The sequence below is a fragment of the Anser anser genome (assembly GCF_964211835.1).
Source record: "Anser anser genome assembly, chromosome: 5".
In the NCBI taxonomy this organism is placed as follows: domain Eukaryota; kingdom Metazoa; phylum Chordata; class Aves; order Anseriformes; family Anatidae; genus Anser; species Anser anser.
The window spans coordinates 32,113,504-32,131,644 of NC_139725.1; the positions used below are offsets into that span (position 1 = coordinate 32,113,504).

At 38.7% G+C, this 18,141-nt stretch overlaps 1 protein-coding gene across 7 annotated transcripts in view; it reads left to right on the top strand.

Annotated features, from left to right (window-relative positions):
- Window positions 1-55: 55 nt before the first annotated feature.
- Window positions 56-18,141, top strand: part of TTBK2 (tau tubulin kinase 2) — a 91,475-nt gene continuing 73,389 nt past the window's right edge. For 4 of the 7 annotated variants that reach the window (XR_014584843.1, XM_083837532.1, XM_083837535.1 and 1 more), the window contains exon 1: window positions 57-427. The gene's annotated coding sequence lies outside the window, so the exon portion shown is untranslated. Of the gene's footprint in view, window positions 428-533; window positions 818-3,022; window positions 17,966-18,141 lie in introns of those variants that run through there. The other 3 variants (XM_083837536.1, XM_083837534.1, XM_083837533.1) reach the window with 3 other exon arrangements.

Genomic DNA, 18,141 nt, shown 5'->3' on the forward strand with positions numbered 1-18,141 from the left:
CCCGCGGGAATCTCCGCCGCCGTCCAATCGGCGCTGCGGGAGGCTGGAAGCGGGCGGGCCCTGGCGGACAGCGGGCTCGGTGGCGCGGCGGCCGAGGAAGGGCGGCGGAGGCGGCGGCGCCGCGGGGATGGCGGCGGCGAGGGGGTTAACGCGGGGGGGGGCCGCGGGCCGCTCCGCAGCCCCCTGAGCGCCCCCCGCTCGGCGCCGAGCCCTCAGCCCTCCCCGCGGGCGGGCGGGCCGGCTCCGTCCCGGCCCCGCAGTCGCCATAGAGACCGCGCCGCACGCCATGGGGCGGAGGCTGGCCCGGGGGCCGCTGTAGCGCTGCCGTCCCCCAACCCCCGGCGCCTCGCAGCCCTTCCCCGGGGCCGCCGGGCTCCTCAGGGACTCGCCGCCACCGCCACCACCGCCTGCCTCGGCGCTGTTCCAGGTGAGGCTGCGGGCGGGTTGCGGCGCTCCCCACCCCCCCCCCCCCCCCTTTTCTCCCCCCGTCTCCCCTCAGCGCCGAGCCCCGGCACGCGCCTAACGGCCGCGTGTGGGCAGGGCCGTCCGCCCGTCCGTCAGTCCGTCCGTCCGTCCGTCTGTCTGTCAGGCCGCTGGTAGCATCGCTAGGCGAGGCCGGCTGCGCCCGGCTAGGCCGCGGGGGTCCTCGGCCCGTGGGGAAGCGGCCGGGCTGCGCTTCCAGGCCGTGTGCCCGCGGCCCGGGGGCGCCCAGCTCCCCGCAGGGGGGCACGCCGCGTCCCGGAGGGCTGCGGGGAGCGCTGGGGCTGCCCCCGCGTCCTTGTGCTCCTGCGGGAGGAACGGCGGCGGGAGGACAAAGGTTGGTGAGGGGTTGGTAAGTCCCCGGGGAGCCGCGGCGGGGCTGGTGCGGGCAGGGGGAGCTGCGGGTGTAGGGATCGCCAACGTGCTGCCCCGCTGGGGGCACAGCAAACCCCCGGCCCTCCGCATCCCAGCAGGGTTCGTAATTCCCATCACAGGGGCCGTAGGAACCGGGTTATGAAATAGCTTGTGGTAGCTTTCTTCGGCTGCGTGTGCAGAACCAGTTGAATCTGAGATGAATTATTCACAACTAGTAAGGTGTACCGATGCGAAGGCTGAGCGCCCTAAAATAAGGCGTGCTCTTGCTTGTCGTGAAATCTTGTTAGCCTCTAAGTGACCGGTTGGTTTCCACACTGTGGTTCTGGAAAAAACAGCTAGAATTTTTATTTATTCTGCATAGTTAATGCCCTGCCTCTCTTAAGCACGTGCTACACTTGTATAGATTGTTAGCTGCTTTTTAGCTGCTGTTTCTGAGAAAACCAAAGGTTGGACCTTACTTTGCTACTCATTTCATTCTGGATTTTTTGAGGGTGGCTCTTATGATGTGAACTCTTGGAACAAGTGTGCCTAACGCTGTCATTCTGTGCTAATTTGCACTGAATGCTCCCTCCCTGATGATTCCTTTGTCTTACAATGTGAATTACACATAAAAAAGTATTAAAACTTTCTTAACTTTATGAACAAGATGTGTGTTTATATCTTCTTAAAAGCCATGCAAATACAAATGTAAGAAAGTCTGACTACAGCATGCATATATTAATTGGGGAAAAGTTACTTTGAAAACAATGCATCAAGGCATTACAGTTTTAAAAAAAGCAAAGATGGAATCAGTTCTCTGACAAATACTTTGTTCTTCTCTGGTATATTTCTGAAGTATCACTGTGCTCTTGAAATCCAGCATCTTTTTACACTTGTCATTTTGGAAATGTTAGGGGCTAGAATGAGAAGAGCAAACTGAGAGGATGAGGTATCAAGATGTTTGTTAGGTTTAGTATAGTCGTGGTATTATTTCTGCATGTTGCAGTTTGTGTTGCCTCTAACATGACAAATTCTAGCAAGGTTTTTCCAGTGTGAGTGATTAAATCAAAAAAGATTTCTGAGTGTGCTAAAAGAGAGAGGTGGGTGAAGCTTTCACTGTTTGAAACTGATTTCCAAATGACTAGCTTCTACCAGTTCTTTATATATGTGTATATATGGTTAAACACTTCCTTAGCATGTGAATTTATGCTCTATGGTATATTGATACACTACCGTGCTTTCTGTTTTGGCTAAGACTTGTTTATCTAGTGGCAATGAAGTGATACTCAACAACAGGAGATGTATAGTTAACTGTATTTTTCTGTGTTTTGTGTTGTGTCTTTCTCCTCCTGTGTTAAACCACCACACAAAGCCTTTGTGTTTGGCTAGAGGGGAGGAGAGCAGCTGCCTCTTCAACGTAAGATACCAGGATCCTCAGAGGTCTCACAGGGATGCGTCTGACATGGACCAGCCGCTGTCCTTCCTCCCCCTGCCTAACTCTTAAAGCACTCTCTTCCCGTGGAGGAGAAACCTGAGCTTTGTTTGATTGATCTCATGGATCAATGTATTGCGCCGTGCATCTAGAAGGTCCGTCTGACAGGCTAATTGTTCAAGTAGAGATGTGCAAGAATTAAAATGAGCCAAATTGACTAAATGCAAGCTGTACCCTAAGGAATCCAAGAGCTACACATCAGGGTTTGTTTAAAAATTACTTAGCATCAACTTGATTTCTTGTCAGCAATGAAAGAAACTTGTTCAAATGCTTAATCTTTTATTTGTTTTTCTTCAATAGGCTTGTGTTTAGGCTACTTAAATGAGAATTAATACATTTAACTCGAAGAAGAGGAAATTATTTCAGTCAGTAGAGTACAAGTAAATGGGGCACTTTAATTTTCTGCTTTTCATACACTAACAGAGTGCTTTAATGCTTGTCCTGTATTCCATGTCAGATAGTGCTGGAATAAAAGTTAACTTCCCTGCCTTTGTTGGGAAACACTAAATACTAGAATATAGTGTGGCTGGTAGTAACCGTATCTTGTATGTTCCTTCAGAATTACTTTTTTGAAAATATCATCCAATCTTTTATTTAACCTTTACAACTTTATTATATTTATTAAAATTTTAGAATTGTAGTCTTCTTTATTTTTCTTTTTTTTTTTTTTTTTTTTTTGTCCTTCAGTGCTCGCTGCTAAGTAGTGTACTCTGGTGGGAATCAGGTACTTTTTTTTTAAGCTGATTATGGAATTGAGATGCCTTTCTTGGCAGTTTCAATTTATAGTCTGTTTTTGTTGTTGTTGGTGGTGGTGTTTTTTTTTTTCTCCTCTCTATTAGCTTATACGTCACTGATTTTTGAAACCTAAGTAGCGGAAAATTCAAACAATAAAATTTGACCTTGTGACCCTTCACCTCTTGATCTAGTTTAATATCTTTTCTCCACTTTTGAGAAGTCCTGTAAGTTATAACTTCCAATAACTTACTCTTCAAACTTGTTTTTCAATTAATGGAGAAAAATCTTTGAAAACCTTAAGGAGTTTTTGGGGAGAAGGGAAGGATTGAATTTGAGAGGAGGGCGGACAAGGAGGGCAGACTGGGAGATTTAAGGTGTCATTAGCATTTCTAACAAAGCCATATGTTGTTAAGACTTCAAAAATGTGTTCATCTTTATGTTCAGGTGTGTCTTTCTGTGCTTCTTGTACTGCATGGTTGATTCCATGGTTCTGTGATGGAAAACATCGTTCAAATGCTACTTCATGCTGTTGCTTTGTCTCTGAAGAGATTAATCAATTATCAAGAATTAGATTATTTGCACTGATGAGGAATTCCATCCGGTAATTCTTCCTTTCAGAGAAACATGTGTACGTGCATTTCTTGCTTAGCCTCGAGGCTGGTTACAGAGGAAGCTTTGGAAGTGCTGGAAGAGGCGAAGGCTGGACGCTTCCTCATGGGTCAAGTTCCCCAGCTCACTGATGGTCTCAGTGACAGCAGTCAGATTTTCCAATACAAAGCTGTCTCATGTATAAAGAAAGGGTAAAATATGCTGAACTCCCTTCGAGAGCTTGTAAAAGATGTGAAATCCTTGTAATACGAGGCCACTTTCTTATTTCTGGATATCGTGAAGGGTGTCATTAATTAGTGCAGAGAAGTTACTCTATGGAGCTGAAATGGGGCGAAACCAGTGGTCGAGGTGGATGTCCTCCCAATCTGTGTGAACGGAGGTAATGTTAACACATTTTTGAAGCCCTTCTCTTGCAACGGGCATCACGCCATCACTGTGGCCTGTGTTAATGGGCTTGTTTCAGTGGACTGGTCTGCAGTTGGAATTGGTTTTGCCTCATGGATTTTGCCTGTTCCCAGTGCTTGGGAACTGTCCCCAGTCAGCAGCCACTTACTGATTGTGAAAGAGGGCTTTCTTTCAGCTCTCTGTCGCTTCCCAAACATTTTTCAGATGAGGTTTGTTGCTTTTGTCACGCGGTCTCTCAGTATATTAATTTTTTGTGACATTTCTAGCGACAGTTATTTGATACAGTGTTCTTCAGAAATATAGTAAGAATTGGATTGCTTTGTTTGGTGTACAGCAGGATGTGTTTTGTTGCAGCTGTTAAGTTTACTGCTACAGTAATGCTTCAAATACAGCTCTTGGCTAGCAGTGCTGCTTCTGAGAAAATTAAGCACGTCTGTTTAGCTTCAGTGTTGATTATTTAAAAAAGGGGGGGAAGGAATCTATAAATAGAGCTTGCTGCTTTTCAGCATCAAACTGGTGACTTTTTAGAACATCGGCGTTGTTATTTTATTTTAAACACAATATGTCCACTTAGCTACTATCTTGAAATAGTTTATTTTCCTGTCTTTCCATTTGTCAGCATTCTGCATTAAATAGATCCAGAATGTGTGTTATCAAGTGATTGAAGCTGTATTAAAAGAGGAATGCCTGTGCTACTTACTGAGTTTCATTGAATGCTCAGCATTCATATGTGACACTTTGACTTTCTGTTTCTGGTGGTCTAGAAAATCAAGGTATAATTCCCAAAGAAGAGTTGGCCTAGGACAAACTGATGTGTGGTACTCTGGGAACTGAAGGAGTAGAATTGATATTGGATCAGGATTCTTTTTCTGTATAAATTTGATCTGCTGTGATGTAAGGCTCTAGGGATTGTTGTGATGATCATGATGATTTGGGTGAAGTGATACTTGTGCAGTTTCGAGTAAGACAGTATGTCCATCGGGAAAGCTGTTGAACAGTTCATCTGGATGGAGAAAAGTAAAGAAAGAATCCCAAAATGGATCAGTGTGAAGAAAGTATTTGTTGGTCTTGTGGGAGGTATGTGCTAACTAACCCAGTCATATTTTGTCTTGACCAGGCAAGAACTTAGAAATTGATGCTGAAATTGAGGAGTAAATTTAAGCCTCCCACAGTAAAGCAGATATATACAGGAAAGAAGCTCCATCATTGGCTGGTGTTTGTCATTTATTTATAGCCATGCATGCACATAAACTTAGTTTTTGTGTGTTAGCTACTGCGGATAAAATTGCACATTACTGCTGGACCAATCTAACAGCTGGCTGCTGTTTAAAAGTGGAAGATGATGTCCTCTGCTTTGCCTTTTCTAGTGCCTGTTGATCTGTGAGCTGTGTTGATTTAACTTAGAGACTTGACAGTGAATGATTTCAAGAAGGGGGTTGTTTATATTGCTATTTTGCTGAGATAGGCTTATAATTCTTACTGGGTCATGCTGTTACATGCAACCTCACTCTGAATGTCTAGCTGGGAGAAGTAGTCACAAGCAGATTCTCTCTGTTACAATAGCTTGGGTACTTGGTTGGTGCATCTTTCTGCCTTTTGTCAACTTGGGAAGAAGACAAGAGAAGGAGGAATGTTTTACCTAAAAGACTGCATTCAAGTCACGCTCTACTCTTTTCCCTGTTGATTAGGAGAAGAAAATTTGGGCTGGATGCCACGTTCCGTCTGGACACTTGCCCTTGTTGTTCATATTGTTCTTATGTATTTCATTAGTTTTGAGCCTGAGATGCCTTGGCCATTTGGCCGTGCTTCTGTAAGCACGCTATGCTCCAACCACTGGACTCATCTTTGAGTCAATTTTCTCTTGACCTCCCTCTGTGGGACAGTTCCATCAGGGAGCAGCTGTACATTGGCTGGCTGGTTGAGCTGGTAGGTAATGCACCAATTCTATTGTGAAGAACTGCATCGGCGTGTTGTAACAGCTTCCTGAAACATTTGTTTTTCCTAAAGTGAAGGTTTGGACAGAATTGATTTATAGTCTGCATCAAGACCAGGGCCTGCCACGCAAGTAGCCCTGCGGTAGATACTGCTCATATTCGATGCTGACAAATTGTAATATGCTCTCATGTTCCTTGCTCTGAAAGAGGTAAGAGCTGGGATCAGAGGAAGCTGTATTGTTCTTGGCCTTAAGAGTAGTAATAACTAGATTCTTATTTATTACCTGTATTATTACTTTTCTGGTTTCTAGTATCAATAATAAAAAGATATACACAGATTTCATCCATGTTATTGTATGTTTCCTGTTTCTCAGTAGAAATCTCATATCCTTCCTTGCTACGTGATTTCATCTCCACCATGTTCTCTTCCAGAGTAGAAACTGATTTTTGTTTAAGTAGTAATTTCATAATGAAGAAATAAATATCCCACCACAGTTTAGAGTAAATTTAATGCCTGTTAGTTTAAAATATAATAACAATAAAAAAGCTTCTAGCTTGTATGGATATGATGGTATTTCTTATGAGTAAATTCAAGAGCCTATAGAATGCTTTTATCATTTTAGTGTTATTACACTTTTGTTGTCACGTGTTACTGTTTTCATATCTACAAAATTAAACCTGCACTCAATCAATCTGAAATAAAACTTCTAATTTTAGAGATTTTAGTTGTATAGATCAAGTGTTTAGACATTCAAAATATACAAATATGGCAGAAAATATGTCAGCAATACAACTGGAATTATTTTTCAAGTCCAAGCTTTAATTCTGAAAGATTTGGTGTCAATTGTCTTTTTTACATACAGACAATATTTAGAAAATATGCAATACTAGTATGTAATACTTTTCATTATTTAGCTGGGGATGAAATGAAAAGCTGTAATTTTTTGGGGGAAATTGCTGTTGTGTTCGTAGGGATAGTTTTGCATTTGTTTGTCAGCTAGCTAAGCTAAAATCTGAGCTTGTACTGTAGCTTTTCTGATGTGTAAGAAATTGATACAACTTCTGAGTCTCTTGATCCACATGCGTATAATATGTAAACTGTAAACTTATTTTTATGCCATATTCTGTGATACTTTTTTTTTTTAACTTGATCCCTGGACTTGTTAAAATATACTTTTCTGGACTTATGGCAGTCTTAGCATGCTAAATATACATAAGATAATACATTTCCATAATGAAATATATTTCTGTAGTTTATTTTGAAAGATTAAAGACTTATTGCATGTCTCAGTCTGGCTGCTTTAAGACCAAGTGCTGTTGTAGTTATTGAGGCTAACTTCGTGCACAGCACCAACTTCTCTGTGACTTCTTTGAATCATGTTTGTTATCAGTAGTTGAATAGGAACATATAATTTAGAAATTCATTCAGTTACTTCTTTTCATCTTTTAAGGATTCATTTTAAGAATTTCCGAAATTCACTGAAATCATTCATGGAGTGTTCTAGTAGTAGAACGTCCTTATTGACTAAAGTTAAAGACGACAGAGTGGTTTTTTAATCTTTGTAAGCGATCTAACTGTTCAGATCAACTGTTGACTGTTATGATTTTGTATGTTAGAATGTAGATTTCTTGTGATTACTTAAGCTAAAGAAATTTATCTTTGATAACTTAAAGGAATTGTGCTTCATGTTTTTGAAACTCAATGCATATTCTCCAATATTTTTTTTTTTGCATATTTTCTTGAAATGTGAACAACAGAACTGGAAATAATACTCCAGCAGCAATCCTAACACTAGCAGAGAGGTTTTATGATCTCCCTTAATATTTATTTGCCTACTCATCCACAATTATCATAGCCTTAACAGTGAGTAGATGTGTTTTATTAAGAGTGACTGATGATCTGTATATCATGTTAGATGGTGTTTCCATGTACAGCAGGGAGCAAAGAATGCGATGCCCTCCATTGTTGGAGTCGGACCCTGTGTCATTTGATTGCAGGACTTCGAACAACTGATGTAGTTTGTTCTGTACCACTTCCTAATCTAAGGATCAACAATACACCTTGGAAACTATTTTTCTTAAGCTGTTAATTAAAAATCGTGTGAATAAAGTGAAGAACCAATTCCTGTGGGACAAATTAGAGATGTATTAGTTTTGAGACCTATTATTTAATGTGATCTATCTATCTATATTTTTTTTTCTGCCATTTTATTTTCATAAAACCAGGCTGCTGAGTGCTGCTTAGATGTCTTAGAGCAGAATAAGAGCCACAGCCTTGTCACCTTTACAGGCCAAGGATGTGGGGCCGGGGCTAGTCTGCTTGCTGCCGTGCCGGGCCGTGCGGAGCTGGCCAAGGTGCTGAGCCTCTGCCGCCAGCCCCTTGCCCGGCACCGGGAGGAGGCTCCCCTTCCCGTTCCTCTTCCTGTTCCTGCTCCCTTCGTGCCTGTGCTGGATGCAAACCCTGCTGCCGAAGATGTTTTCCCAGAGTCAGCGCCTCCGGTTTCGTCACAGCCCCTCTCGCATCACGTTCAGTGCCAGAAGTGTTCTCCTTGTGGCCCAAATTATGCCAAACGTATCTATTACCAACCTCGAGCAAGAGATACAAACCTTTCCAATGCGATTCTGTTAGTCCCACTGTAATGTGAAACTTGAGCAATCACAGCACGTCAGAATGAACTTTCAGATGGTGTATAAAGGGCAAAAACATTAATCTGCCTGGAACTTAGCACTTGTCACAGAACAGCTGTCTTGTGACCTCTCGGCCCTGGTCCTCAACAGCATCCTACAAAACAGACTCCAAAGATCAACCTGGAAAATAGAGCTACTGTCTATAAACAGCTTTCAGGTTATTACAGATGTTTGGTTTATATTCTTGTCCATTTCCCACAGTGTTCTCTCTTCTTCCCCACACCACTCTTTTCTTTCTCAATGCACTTCAAACATGATTAGTGATGGCACCATTTTCAATAAATACTAAGTACATGGAATACTTCCCCCCCATTTTAGTAATTTACAGATATTCACTCCCCCCTCAACGATTATCCATTTAGTAACCATTAGGACACATTCATTTGCATCTATATGTCGTTACAGTGCCAAATTTACTACCGTTTTAGGTAGGCAGGTATGGTTAAAAACATGAAGGCTCATTGATACAGTTACGAAGCACTGCATTTCCATATAAGTTGTTTGCATGTAATACAATATGTATATGTAGTACACATAAGATAGATGTAATATATATAATATAAAATGATGTATATATATGGATGTAATTCATACATATTCAGTGCTCTGCATTACAGAGTATGTTAGTGTAACAGTATTGTAAAGAATACTACATGTCTGATTCCCTGCATTAATTTTTGCATTAATGCGATATATATCAGAGACTTGATGCGGAGCAGAAGCTACTAAGCTTGCTAGGTGTATTTATCAGCAGTTATGAGAAAGTAGCTACGTGAACTGGGATAGAAGCAAGACAAAGGAGTGCCACTAAACTAGATTTTTTGAACATCTGGCATCTTCTTCCTTCTCCCCTCTTCCCATCTGATTTATTTTCCTCAGGTCTCTTCTGGTGAGAGATTTGGATGCCTTTATGAGAATTCCATGGCTCCATGGTTCTTAGGCAAGAGCCGCACTTTCTTGGGGTGCAATTCCGTGCAGTGTGACTAAGCGAACTAACTGAACTGAAGGAAAGAAAAAATGCTTTTTACACTTCAGTACTGCATCCCTCAACACTGAAATAAAACTTCTGAGAATGCATCTGAGACTTGAATCTCTTCTTGTGTTTTTCCCATCACTAGCTGTCTCAGCTCAACAAACTTTCCCAGGGCAAGTTGTCCATCGGTCAGACCTGACAGCTGATAATGACTGACAAATGGATTAAAGAAATGTACTTCTGCCCTGTTTCCCGCCTACCCCCCTGCATGTTAGTCTTGTAGGGTTTTTAATATTTAATAATGCAGTAAAAGCCTATTCCTCTTAGGGGAAGAAATTCTATGTCAGCAAAACATCTGACTACTTCTCTAGAAAAGGATGTTAAAATCTCTCCATCATTCTGATTTGTAGGCAGGTGGTGCCCAACCAAAAGTAGGTGTATATGTCCCGAGTGTAACTAGGGGAAAAAGAGCTTAATCTAGTGTTAAGAACTGAATAATAAAAAAAAAGCCTTATGATAGTGCATTTATTCAGGATTTGCCTCTCTACTATGTTTCCTATGAAAAAGGTAGCAAAGTTAAGATTAAAATGTAGCTAAAATTCAGAGTTTCCATATGACATTATGTTAAGGAATATCCAACTGTGAAACTATTAGAAGAGTGAATCGTATCAAATTACAACAGAATTACAGGAATTCTTGTTCTCCTTTTCATCAGTTTCATATTGTAAGGGCATTATATGTCTTCCCAGTTTTTTTATGGCAGTTGTTTGTGGCTGTGCATTAGTTTTTTTTGTTTGTTTGTTTGTTTTTCTGAAACGCGTGATTGAAAGTTTCTTGAAGCAACCTAAAGTAAATACTAAAGTCAGGGTCAGGGACTTTTTATACTCTTGCTTCTCTTGATGCTCCAGTCTTCAGCAGCCCAATTTTTTTTTAGTCATGTCACCTGTGTAAAAATCACCGTCATTTATGTAGGTGCTACCTGAGGTAACAACTGATTATGGAATAAAAGTTTTTATTTGAACTCAGAACATAGCATTGCTGTACCTGGCCTTCAGTGAGTTCAGATTCATTCCATGAATTTCCATTGCTAAAAATCTGACCCATAATGTCTGTACCAGCTGCATTAAGAGAAAGATAAATTTAAGTTAGGAGATGTGTCTTAATGTGTTATTTCTGTGCATCCGACCTATAGAATTATTTGAATGTAATGATTAGAGGCATTTCCTAGTTGTATCTGAAGCCAGATACTGGAAGGAAAAAACATCCCTTGTCTATTCAATATCTTTGATCAATCAGCTACGGTCTGCTTTTATCATACTGAACTTTGTGTGTAACAGAGTTAGACGATAACATGGTAAGCAAAGATGATTGTTGTCTTAGGCTTGGCATAGGTTCACTTGGCCTGAATTCTTTGGCATCTGTGGGATAAAATAATGGGAAAATTGTAAGTAATGAATGACCTCATGGCTAAGACACATTTGCTGTTTTCAGCAGACTGATGTGTGGAAGCCATCCATGATCCTCACATTTGTGGAGCAGTCCATGATCACCACTGTTGAATCACACCATACTTTAAAACTCTACTGGCTCAGTTCTGTGCATGTGTAATTTTCTCTACTGCCTGAGGAGTGTTTAGTCCTACTGAGGAGAATCATTGGCTGTGTGAGATGTAGGCAAGGCATTACAAAAATAAACATTAAAGGCTGATTGTGATGTGATTATGATTTAAAAGATGATGATGCCTATATGTTTTTGGCATGCTTCTGGTTTAAAATTAAATCAAATTGCAGATTCCACAAGTTTTTGTTGTTGTTAAGATGGTTCTAAGTAATCGAATTAATATTTTGGCATAATCTCTCCCTGTTTAGGATATTTTTTTATTAGAGTGGAGGAGAAATGAATGCACTGTGTAAAGCAAGGCTTTTAGCTAGAAGAGAGAGGAAAAAATAAATTGTTGAAAGTGGCAATGTCCAGCTAACCTAACACCAGCTATGCTTCACGTGTACACATAGATACTTTGAACTAGCACTGCTACCTTGAAAGCAATTCTACTCAAAGGGAAGTGGGGAAGATGACAAGCAGAATAGTGAGGTTAGACTCGAGGAGTATAATTCTATGGACCTATAGTAGTATCTGTATGTTTTGTGAAGCAGATCTCCAGTTTTAGGAATGTTTTAGCAAATTACTTGTCTGCTGCCAGAATTTGCAATCAGAATCTCTCTGTCATGTGGTGTAATTTTCAACGACGTACATAGGAAAAAATAGTACTTCCTAAACTGATCTTGTTTTTTTATTTATCTAAAGAGCTGTTGTAATTCAAGTAGCTGTAGTCAGCTGTGATATCATTTGAGTAAGATTACATGATGTTAAGTGGTTTTGATAGCACTGTACATTTTAACATTTGAGTCTTTTACTGTAATAGCGTATTCTGTGAATAGCTTAACTTTATAGCAGTAGGTATAATTTAAAACCTTACTACAAAGGATTTTAGCAAAAGCAGTATTATAAGAGAATATTTGATACTTATTTAAGAATATAAATATGGTCATAACTACATCACGTAAGGAGATGAATGAATGAAGGTAACCAAAAGTGAGATGCATTTAATAGCCTGTGAATGGCTTGATCACTGGTATACTTGAAATTGCTTCAAACCCCACACTGATCTTTGACTGCTACAAACCATGCTTTCTTTAATCTCTTTTTTTTTAATATAAGTTAACATTTAGTAAAAGATACATAGAAACTCATTTTTTAAGAGTTATTATTCTATATTTTCTAAATATATATATTGTAGTAGATTTTGATACTTCACCTGGAGAGAGCATTATTAATAGTAGTGTTTGACAGAATCGCAAACTTGCTGTGTGTACGGATACCAAATTTAAAAGGAAATATTCCACTTCAATTGTAATTAAAAAAACATGAGCAAATATGGAGAATTGTTGAAATTTACAGGGCTGTAGTATAGGTGAAAGTTATTAAATCAACATAATTTCATTGCTGTCTGCAGCATGGCTTGATGCACCTTGATTAGAGGTAGAATTTATGCTTATAATATTAGTGATTAGTATTAGTTTTTAATGTGCATGTGAAAATCTGAATTTGAATGAGAAACCTGGTAATGGAGGGAATGGGAAATGTGTTGGCTGATGGGAAGAGTACTATAAATAGATATGTTGAGACTATTATAAACTAAACCCAGTCCAAAAAGGGAGAGACAGAACTTGGAAAATAGAAGGTGAAATGATGGAACAAATTGTACTTGAAGATCTTGAATGTTTCTTGCATACAAGAGTTTATATACATTTTTTTTTCCCCCAAAATAACTGCCTTACAGGAGTCTCAGAAAAAAAAGGTTTACCTGAGTTGAAATTTGTGTCATTGTTCCCACAATGGGTAGTTAGTCAACAGGTTTAGAGTCAGAGATTCTTTTAAGCAATTGACAAAAGGTTATGGACAAGAATTTAATTCAAATCATAACTTGTCAATTCAGATCATATGAATTTATGGTGTTACAAGGAGCAGACTTTCTCTTTCCGCTCTCCATCTTCCCAGACATGTGTAGATGGCCATTCTGGAGCAGACTAACGGTCTGTATTCACCAGTGGTCTTAAGTGGATGCCTAAGAGAAAAATATGAGAACAGAGAGTGCATGCATGCTCCTTTTACAAGCTCAATTTTCTATTCAGGGACTTCTGAGCTGGATATGGTTAATAAATATTTTCAGCAACCCGTGAAAATTTTCTTTTCCATGGAGTTGTCTAATGTCCCTTTGAACCATTGTAAACCTTTATCATTCACAGCATCTGTTGGCAACAAGTTGCCACGTTAGCTGCTACTTCATGAAGAACTCCTTGCTTGTGTTTGTTCTGATCCTGGCTTCTGCTTACCTCTTCTGTTTTTTTTTTTTTTTTTTTTAATTTCCTTTATTGAATAGGATCATGGATAGATGGTTCCTAGCCAATGTCTCCATGCCCGTAATGATTTTGTAGACCTCTGTTGCATACCCCTCTATTTCCTATCATCTCATTTGAAAAAAATGTCATTCATTACTTCATGTGGAAATTGTCCTGTATCTCTGATTTTCTTGTTCTATTTTCTGAACTTTTTTATTTTAAGTTTTTAGATAGGAAGGACTTGAATTGCATACTGTACTCAAAGTATCGGTGAACCATGGATATATAAAACACAACGATTATCTTCATGTTGTCTGTTTTGTCTGAATTGCTGACATTTCATTGTTTTTTGACTGCTATTTATCATTATGTTGCAGTCTCTTGTAACTGTATATCATAATAACTAAGATCTTATTTTTGATTGCAAATAATCCCTAATATATTTTAATGAGAAGTTAGGATTATTTTTCTGATGTACATGATTTTAGATTTATCTACACAGAACCTCACCTACCATTTCATTCCTCAGTTATTCAGTGCCATAAGGTCACTCAACAGTTCCTCACAGTTGTCCCTCATCTTTTTTTTTCTTTCCTTTTTTTTTGTTAAACAAAAAAAACCCAACAAACTAAAAAGCCACTAAATCAGATATTATTGCCAGCCAATTTTTGTTACCTTAGTTGTCACCCTGTTTTCCAGGTTATCTATGAAAATACTGAACTGCACAGATCACAGCTTGCTCCTTGCAGAACTCTTCCTAGTGACCTCTTTCCATCACCTGAACCAACTGCTTAGTCCTGCTTCCTGCCTTTTAACCAACTATTTTGTGTGTGTGAGGACTTGTCCTTTCTTGCCATGTCTGTTTAGTTTCTTTAAAAAGGTTTTGTCAAGTACTTTTTAGGAAGCCAAACAGACATTATTTAGATCATTCTTGCACACATGACTGTTACTGGAAGCTGCGCACTGGGCACAGCACAATGAACATAGGCTGGTGGTCTGCCAGCTGGGCAGAGCTTGAGATCGCTTGAAGGCCATCGGTGCAGACAGTGGTTTGCTATTCACGTCACCTTGCTGATCATCTCACCAATGTACCTCTGCCGATTTTTGTATTTTCAAAAAAGTTATTCCCATTTATATTTAAAGTTTACCATGAACTTTACTTGATTGGATTAAATATTCAGAAGTTAATAGCTATTAGTTGTATCTATCCCATTTCTTGCCCAATCTTTAGCAGCAGCTTTTTTTCCTCTGTAAATTGCTATGTATCTATTGCCCTGCTGGCAGGAAGCTTTACCCTCTTGGGTAAGCTTTGGAAAAAGTTCTTCCAACCAGTGTGGTGTTTGCCTTCCTGCCTTCTGTAGTTGTACTTTGTTTGCCTGTGTTTGGTGTTTTTTTCCTTACTGAGAAAGATGATTTATCAAATAATAGAAACTGATTGTACAAGTGGAAAGGGCAATTCTTTGGATCATCTTAAAAGATCATTTTATGTTATTCCTTAGTATATAAAGTTTGTGATAGTGATGGTAATGTATTAATATTCTAAGTGTATTCTAAGAAGATAACTGACTATTCCAACATTTCAAAACGCTGTAAGTAAGAATTGTTATTTTGCAGATAAATCCAAATCATAAATAGGTTGATATTATATTACCGTGTCACTATTTAAAATCATTGTTTGATTTCAAGCTGTCTTTGTATCAATGTTCAAAACCATATGAGATATCACTTCACTCTTCTTCAATTTTACAAGGATTTTAAAAACAATTATTGTAATGCTGTATAATTTAGGTAATTGCAGAACTACCTTTCTATTTGTGTGTTTAAAAATTGTTTTACATCATGTAAGCGATCAGAGAAATAGTTTTTTTGAAGAAGGCTTTTATGACAGGTAAAATAAATTCTTGTCATAGAAAAAATACTATTCTAGTTCCATTTAGGTTTGTTGAAACTATCAGTTATAGTGGATTGAAGACACTGAATTATGTATTTTTTAACAAATGACATTTATTTTTTAATGGATTTTGGGGTAATTAATAAGGTTTCACGTCTTTTTTTTTTTATTTGGAACTCTTAAGTTGTGAGGAAACTGAGAATAATATAATTGTAATGAAATTAACTTCTTCAAAGGTTTATGTTTCAATTTCTTCAGTTTTAAAGGCTCTGCATCTGAGTCTGTAGTTCAACAACTGGTTTGAGTTGAAAGCACCACAAAAATAGTCCAGCCCTTCCCTCTCCCCCACAGCTAACTTCCACTTTTTCCCTTGTTCTGACATAAGTCTTTGTGCAATTGTGTGACAAATCAAATTAGGAAATTAACTCACTCAACTGAAAAATACCATGGCAAAACCACCATGGTTTGAATAGAGTTTTTGTTTTATGATACATTCTGTTCTCCCTGACCAAAAATTTCCGATTTTCTGTTGGTACTAAATTACGTCCTGCATTTCTCATAGGAGCAATAACCCTATAGTCTTTCCTTGTCACACACTTACCTCAATGCTTCCTTTTCATTATTGGAAGATCTCAAGTACCTTTCCTCTCAGTTGGTCTAATCAAGCAACATAATAAAGTTTATTTCAGTGCAATTGCTTTCATGTTAAACTTAATTTTGAAGTTGCTGCATTTATTTGGGCTTGAAAAGGGGTTTGTGTGCCTAGAACTTGTATATTTTTCCTGACTGTTTAGTAAAAGATAATATAAATATAGTCATTCCATAAACTTTGCCTTACTTTACTTTTTTGTAATTTTCTTGTGCTGGATTATTTTGAAACTGGAAATAGTATGGTAGCTTGAAATATGTGTTTTTAAAATAAGGCTGTTATCTTGAAACTAAGTGTTACATATTTAACTTTGTCTTCAAACTGAGGAAAATATTGCCACTTTTGTAATAACAACATAGCTGAATGTGCAGAAGTTGCCAGAAGGGAATCTAGACTCTTTGGCAATAGATCACAAGACAGTTGGGAGCTTTTCACACCTGGAATCTGCAAGTGGTGATGAGAATTTTGGCACCCAAGAGCTTGAGACAGGAAAACATAAAATGGCATTGGTTATGTATAGGTTTTTTTTTGTTGTTTTTTTCTCTTCACAACCAGTACAGTTGGAAATTTAGGTCAAGGTCTTAAATTTAGCTTTCTCATTGACATGCTGGATAATGATTTTCAGTGATGTTCAAGAACCCTGCTTCTAATGAATGTATGCAGAAAATATTCTAAGTGTAAGATAGCTTTCTAGTTTGGGCGTTCAAATAGATGCACGTAAGGCATTTTTGGGCTTAGAATTTACAAAATGAAAATGATTTTTAGCCTGTCTATGGAAGTAGACTTTACCATAAATTCTATGGAGTTAGGACCTTTGAAAATTTCCTGCCTTGGTTTTCTGTTTATGCTGACTTTCCTTTCCTCGTTTAAATTCTTCTTCTGCTCAAAAGTAGAAAGCACAGAAGTGGAAAGCGACTTTGGAGTATTCCAGTTATTTAAATGAATGAAGACAGCCAGATAGAAATAATAACACAGAGAGTTCCTCATAGCAAAGCATTGATATTATTTCTCAGGGGAGGCCACAGGACTTATATTTTTCCTTTTTGTGGAACAGAAGCAATCTTCTGTCCTTGTTTTGTCCTGAAATTTACAGTACCTGCCTTCAACCAAAATTGTCTGTGCTATTTTCTCAACCTTGGGTCTAGATTTAAACATTTATGAAGACTGGTAAGCAGAGATTGGCTTCAGTTTAGGGTGATCTCTAAAGAAGTTCTTATATACACAGGTACGTACGCATGTACATGCACCCAAATTACACAACATGATTGTCTTTGTGTGCTGGACTACAGTCAGCCCTTAGAAATGTGACTTTTTTTATCTGTAATTTTTGCACTGTTATCTGATATTATATAATCTTTTAATATACTTGTTTGGGCTAAATTGCAGAAGTCTTTTGGGGAAGTGATATGTAGTTAAAAGCAGTTTAAGTGAGTACAAGAGTTCTGAATAATTAATGTTGTGTGTACAGTATTATATTTTGGATATAAGGACCAATTGTCCTTTAACTGTTTGTATTACACTGTGATCAGTTCCCAGGCAAAGGAAGGCTTATGTTATGGAAAAAAATCTGTACTCATTTTGTTGTCCTAGTTATTCCATGAACTGTCACCTGGAAATAAATTTGCTTAAGGGCTAATTGTCTTTAATTGCGATAATTCTGTTATCCTCTCTGTTTCCTCTCTTGACGTAAACTGGTTTGATAGGAAAACTGATGAATATATAATTTCTTGAAATATGTTGCAATTAAAATGTTTTTTACTTGTTTAGGAGAGTAATAAAGAAAAATTCCTTGTGCAGAAAATGACCTTACTGCCACCTATAGAACTGCACTGCTCAAGGATTCATCCCTTGAATGAGTAAGGGAAAACTTGCACCTTAACTGTACAGTATTGACTATTCATTTGCTTCAGTGGGATACAGAGCACGCTGGAACCTTCTTAAATTCTTTACCAGCATTATAAACGCTTCAGCTACTATGCTGAAAGCAACAGCTGGCTGTACTTCTGTAATATAAATGGGACTGAGTTTTTAT